The following is a 7,192-nucleotide window of genomic DNA, read 5'->3' as shown; positions in this document are numbered from 1 at the left end:
AAATTACCAAGGAGGAAGTGATTGATTCCAATGTTGCAACTCAAAGAGCTTATCCCACTCATAAGCCATGAAAATAAACCCAAGAGCTAGCAAAGGAATTTACATGTATACATAGTGGAGCCAAGTGTAGAAGTGTGCAAATAGACTAGATAACTCTACTCACACAACTTGATATATTAATCCCACACATAATAATTATGGATCAAGAGGGAATATATGAAGAGGGGGACTTGATATAAATGGAGGTACTCACACATAGCAATGTGGTGGTGGACCAAGAATTGAAATGAATGTCAGAATGTTGGTGTTGGGTTCTAATGATTCATGAGTGGTGAGATGATAAATATAAACATTAGTTTCTAAAAACTATGAATCATAATAATAACTTATGGAAAAAAGAATTATTCCCATATTAAGTTTCCAATTTTCCTCAAGCATTATTTGTGGCTTATTTTTCTAGAATGTTTGTGCAACCACTATGCGTTCTTAGGATGTGGAAAAAGAGAACCTCATCAAAATTTTCAAGTTCTTGTTGGAACCTTGCATAGCTAACCTCTGAGTTTTGTTTCATGTTTCGTATTCTTGCATTTCCATGATTATGATTTATAAGTCTCCAAGAACCACCAGCTTTGTGAGTTTCCTCTTTCTTGTCAAGTGAAGGCCCATAAATAAAGCTAGACACTCTACTAGATTGTTGGATGTTTGTCCTAATACCCATGATAAGTAAAAGACTTTTGTCTGGGTTTTGAAAAGTCCCACTCATTCACGCTTCCCTTGATTGGTGGTCCCTCTTGGTCTATGTGAAAGAAACATTTGTTAACTTTTGATTGGTTTTTATGTGATTTTTCATGAAGGGAATTATCAAATAACTTGACCTATTTTATGGTTGCACCCACAATTGGAATTTGTGGTTAGATGTGAAAATAAAATATTAAAATTCAAATTTATATAAGCCTATAATCAAGAGGGTATAGGATTTGGTTGTTAATGATCTTTCCCTCAAGTTGAGAGTGTATATTCTAGTGTTGTGGTGTAGAAAATAGAAGTAGAGTTACTCCAAAATCTTCATGAAGTATGATCTAGTTGATGGGTATAAGTGGCTTGATGTCATGCCAAGTTAAATAGTATTTGGATATTAGCCTCTAAACAACATACCTAGTTATTTTCTATCCACCCAATTTGGGATTTCTTTATTGATTCTAAGAAGGTTGTGTTTTCCTAGGCCTCAAGTTTGGCTTTCCTTCCTCGTGGAAACTACTTGAAGTATCATTGACTATCAAAACCTAGGTTCCTTTTTTGTTGTAAAGATGAAACTATCAAGCACTTTTGGTTTTTATCCCGACGCCAAGTCAATATGGGAATAGGCCTTAAATTTGCATGGTCAACTTCTTTCGAGATTTGTAAGTCAACTTATTCATAGGTCTATAACTTAGAAGTTGATATGATTCCTAGGTAATAGAATTCCAAGCAACATGACAACTTGTTAGAATATATCTCCTATTTTTATAGCAAAAAATAATAAATGGCTATATTTATGGAAGTGTTGAATTTGATAATCACCTTGTATAAAGGTGATTTGGTACATTCCAACTTGCACTTGTAGATTAAAGTGGAAGCTAGAAATTTGGCTCTAGAATTTATGCACCTCCAAAAAATGACAGAGTTCTAGGTTCATCCTCAAGCACAACAAGTTGGGTTCCCCTGAAGCTACATTCTCATCATGGCTTGGCTCATCCACATCATTGTATCAATTAACCACACCACAAAGCATGTTACCTGATTAAATATAATAATGAATGTTGGAGCCAAAACTGAGATTATCATATCTACCACCCTCCTTAGAGAAGGAAGGATAAGTTCACTAGGTTTGATAGAAATTTGAAAATGAGCAAAGAGCAATTACACACAACACAAATCACGCATCATATTATTATTGAGCACATAAAAATTACATGTATAGCTATAAATCACCAACTTCTAAATGATAAGACGCGAATAAAGTCGATCTATGACTCACAATGACTCAAAGACAATTCACACACATAGGAAAATAACTACTTCTAGAATAATGCCTTGGGACTCACAATCACAACCTGTAAATCACATGAAACACGTGGAAGAATTAAGTCCAATACCCTCCCTTAATGCATACATTTAACAAATATTAAAAAGACAAATTACAACAAAAATATGAATCTTTGTCACATTTCTATGATATGGTCATCATTGGCACTCACATCCACTATGAAATCTCATGGATTCTACTCTTTTCTTCACCATACTTTTGAGCTTCCCACTTGATCCATTTAAGAAATAACCGCTTCTGAATATCATTCATGTAATTTCTAGAATTAATGTTTCTCAACCTCCCAAAGGAAAATATCGATACTAAACCATGCTATGGAACTGCCACCATATGTTGAATCCACAACCCTCCGCAGTATTCATTAGTTATCTAGGATAGCAGTCTGGGTACAGAATGTCTTCAACAGACAATTCTACAACTTGACCTCGTATCAAATAACTTGTACTGACGCTCTTGAAGCATGACGGGTCACACAAACTTGATCTTATTAACAATAACTTGTAACTAATTGTCCCAAAGCACGATGGGTCACATTAGTTTATTCAATAGTTGGCCTATTCTTTATGGTTTTGTATCACAAAAATTTTACAAATAAAAACATAATAACTTTTCACATCGCTAAATATAAAACACACACTATCATTTTAGAGCTGAATAAAATATAGGAACTGAAGCAAATCAAAGTGTAAACACCATTATCATCTCCTCCACAGATCTGTCTAGCAAACCCATTGTGATAGGCCTTGTGTAGCAACCAAGGCAATGGAATTGATGGATGACGGGTCACTCCTTGGATAATTCTAAGTCAAATAAATATTTTTCATTCATAATTTATTCGCATGAGCCCATTCAATGACATATCTACATGACACATCTGATTCGCGACCTTTCGAGTCCTGATATTTGGGGTTCTGACAACTTCTTCAATTATCTCATGTCAATATTTGCAGGTGCCAGCGTAGCCAAAGACATATTCTTGGCCCAACTAGGTACCTTCCACAAGATTTTGAGCACTAAATGACATTATCAAGTAATTATGGTGGAAGATTAGCCCATCATCTTAGAGAACTCAAATTGATCCTCTCCTACCATAGATCAGAGTCACCAAAATATGAACCCTCCATGTGTTGTGACAACCCCAAATACTTCCTGTATCAGATCTCCCTATAGTTTCTTACACATTGTGTATGCACAGGTTTACACATAGCTCCACGAATTTGTGGCATCAAAGAAGATGCATTTGTCTTATTGCTCCTCCTGCCAATTTGGAATGGACTTCCACATTGATGCTCCTTCAATTGACTACAATTTCATCAAACAAAGTCTATTGTAACCCCAAGTCCTACACCTTGAATATTTTTCCATTGACACAAGCCCACTTCGTTTATAAAACAAAATATGGTTGCAATAGTGATGTTGTTTGTACGCTCGCCTTATTAGTTCCTGCCTTCGACATAGCAGGGACTACAAAATTCGATGTGCATTGTCCGAACATTAAATTGTTTTGAACAACCACTGCATTCACAATTTTAACCAATGTTTGAACATAAATATTGGATGAAACAATTTTTTATCCAAAGTTTTACTTTGGACCTCTTATTGCGGGAAAAAGAGTATGATTTTATTAAAACAAATGATAGTCTGCTTAAAATTTCACTTCAGAGTTGTTTAATGCTAGGTTGTAGTTAACATTAGTCGAGAAACATTTAATGTTTTCTCTCCACTTCAATACATATTCAAGAACATCGCATTATGTATGTATGCCTTGCAGTTCACAGCTTCATATCCAACGCAATCCACAAGCCACCGCATCACATATCCACAGCGTGGTGGCAAGCTGCATGTCGAAATTGCTTCCCATATTTACAACAAAGAAACTCGAGAAGTGGGTTCTTTTTCCATTTATTTACGTAGTGGACAAAGAGAATACATCAAAATTATGTTGGATCGTTGCCTAAAAATCAGGGTATAATGTCGACTATTCCAAGAACCAGATAAAGTTTAGGTCTGAATCCTATTGTTCCAATTCTGCGAATGACATCAAGAAGAGAAAAAACAAGTGGGTAAGTTTATGCTTTATTATTTAATACTAACTATACATTTTTTCTCCCTAAATTATATCAACTATACATTTTCTCCCTAAATTTCTGAATATTTTTGTTTACATTTATGAATTTGTCTGTGCATTAGTGTGCTTTGGTTGGTAGGTAGTTATGTAAACCTACCACCGCTATCACTTTGAAAGTTTTGTTTCCATTATCCCAGATGAACAAGAAAATTGAAAGCAAAACGAGGTAGTGGTGGTTCCTACCAGGGTTTGATATCCTTAAAATCAGTCTGAAGAGATTGCCCACTTAATAAGAGACGTAATTAGTGTGGATTTCCCACTAAATAAAAAGGAATAGGGAGTTAACACCATCCAGAATGAAGATCTTGTAGAAGTAGGAGAGATGCACATTATACTGACCTAAAGCTTAGAAAAGGGAGATATCTATCCAATTTTGTTCTAAGTTTCTTCCAAACGTCCAGGAAAGCACATTTCTTCTATAAACGAGAGCATGCAAAGGTAATATTATTAAATAATATATAACATACATTCAGGAAAGCACATTTTTGCTATAAACGAGAGCATGCAAATTTAATCTTATTAAATAGTATATAACATAAACAAGAATGTCAGCTTTAATGCTATTGTACATATTTTAATGTCATCTATGATGGTGGGAAATGTCCAAGCTATCCATTATTTTACCCAAACCATTTCAATGTCATTCATATAATCATGTCTTTTCTTCAATTTCATACCTCAAGTTATCGGTCCCAGGTCTTGCAGATGAAAATTGATTTCCAGAACCCAAATTATGTGAGAAATATTTTTATATTTCCACAAAAAGAATAAATCTCATCTGGAGTTTTATTTGCACAATTACGTTCTACAGTAGAGGTTGAGTCTCCAACACCTACGTTCTATAGTAGAGGCTGAGTCTCCAACAGCTAAGAGCATTTATGTCTTGGCTACAGAATGAGGAGAAGAGGGTTTTTTTTGTACTAGTTTTCCATGCGCAGATGGAAGGGAGAATAGACTAGCTTCCATCGGCCCCATGACCTAATAGGATTGATTCATGAGGATATCAACATCTAATCCTCAATCTAGCATTACATCCAAGATAGAGAGCCCATGATGAAGGTGGCACCATTGAAATAAAAGCGTCATTTTTGTTATTTGTACATGAACATTTGGAATTACTTGGAGCCTTTCATGACAGCCACAACCATGTTGTTGGCATTATGATTCAAGTGTTGTCCTTGATGGCAACTCACTCAGAGGATGGTACAGGTGCTCAGAGATTGGTACAGGTGATGGCAACTTAATCAGAAGACAGATCTCAGTACAGCATACCAAGGAAGCTCATACACGCCGTTTCGTTAAGCCCAAGTCGCGTGTACACGCAAGTTCGATTCATAAAAAGCGCGTGTATGTGGAAAGGTTCCTTTGGTCCATGGTGGTTAGTCCTTGGAAGTTGTGCCTATGATTTCGGACCATTATGTCTCGACGGGCGTGTCGATCCCTAGTTTTGAAGTTGATGGTATTGTGTTACTATGGTTTTGGCTCTTGGTATTGAGTTAGGCCTAAGACTATATAAGGAGAAGAAGATCATTAGGCAAGATCATCTTTCGACAAGGCTTGAATATCTAAGAGAGAAAGAGATCTGATATGCAGGTTCTGGGTTGCTTGATCTAAGCCAAGGAGAGATCACATCGGTTGATGGAAGACTAGATCTAAGGATAGATCGGGATCTAATGGTTTGAAATGCACTATCATGATATGGTTGATTATGCGTATTTCTAGATCTGCATATTGTCGCAATGTTACGTTTTGGATCTAACTAATGTCTGGTACAGCTGCAAATTGAGAAAGTTTATTTTTAGATCTGTACGCAGGTTGGCTTCGGTAAAAGAGCGTGTATACGCGGGTTTTGCTCATTGAAGTAGCGTATATCTTTTGAAGCTTGATTTTGGGTTTACAGTGGGGTCTGACTGTTATTGCAGAGTTCTGTAGTCTGCTCTGTGTTCTGGTAACTGGTGATTGACAGGGTTCAGTGGTTCAGTGATTCAAAGTTTGGTTGTTTTATGCTTCAATGATCTGTTGTGGAAATTGAATGATTTGTGGTCTTCAGATTGTAATGTTGTGCTTCAGGAATATCCAAGTCTGAAAATGTATGAAAAGTGATATCTGAAAGAAGGAAGATTGTAGGTCAGCACCTACGTACTAGTATCTTGGCTAGTACAAGAGCAAAGGGGGTTGGAGCTCCCTTCCAAGGAAGTTTGGAGAACGAGAGAAGGTTGAAGCCTTCTGCAGGTTGTAGCCTGCGTACTGGTATAAGGCTGCACCAGTACAAAAGATTGTAAACTGAAGTTTCATATTAAAGAAAGATAGAGACAACTTGCAGCAGGTGGTTTTCACCCACATTGGGTTTCCACCTTATATCTTGGTGTTCATGTGTGTGGCTTTTTATCTGTTCTGTTTTACTGCACATGTTTACTGTTAATGTGATGAATAATGTCCTGATGCACTTAATTGAAGAAAAAGCTAACTAAATTGTGAGTTTTCTTCCTATACGCTGTTTTACTTCGTCACAGTAGCGTGTACACGCTGGTTCACTTAACTGAAGTAGCGTATATGTTTCTGAGCATTTAAAAAGTTTGATTAATCAGATAATACTGATTCACCCCCCCTCTCAGTATTATTTCCAACAATTGGTATCAGAGCAGGTCCTTCAGAGAAGCTTGATCACTTGAAGGAAGATCATTCATCATGAGCAACTACGAGAAAGAAGCATCAATCAGGCCACCGGTTTTTGATGGAACAAATTTCAATTATTGGAAGGTAAGAGTTACTGCATATCTTCAATCTCTTGGTACAGAAGTTTGGGACATTGTAGAAACAGGCTATGCTTTTCCTTCAGCTACTCCTACAGATCCAGCTGAGAAAAAGGCATATGAAACAAATGCAAAAGCAGTCAGTACTCTATTAGGAAGTATATCTCAAACAGAATTCATGAAGGTCATGCACTTCAAATCAGCAAAAGAGATATGGGACAAAAT

The sequence above is a fragment of the Pinus tabuliformis genome, chromosome 7, assembly GCF_031772625.1.
Source record: "Pinus tabuliformis cultivar Carrire ecotype Pingquan chromosome 7, CPIR1, whole genome shotgun sequence".
In the NCBI taxonomy this organism is placed as follows: Eukaryota; Viridiplantae; Streptophyta; class Pinopsida; order Pinales; family Pinaceae; genus Pinus; species Pinus tabuliformis.
This window is presented reverse-complemented; position numbering follows the sequence as displayed.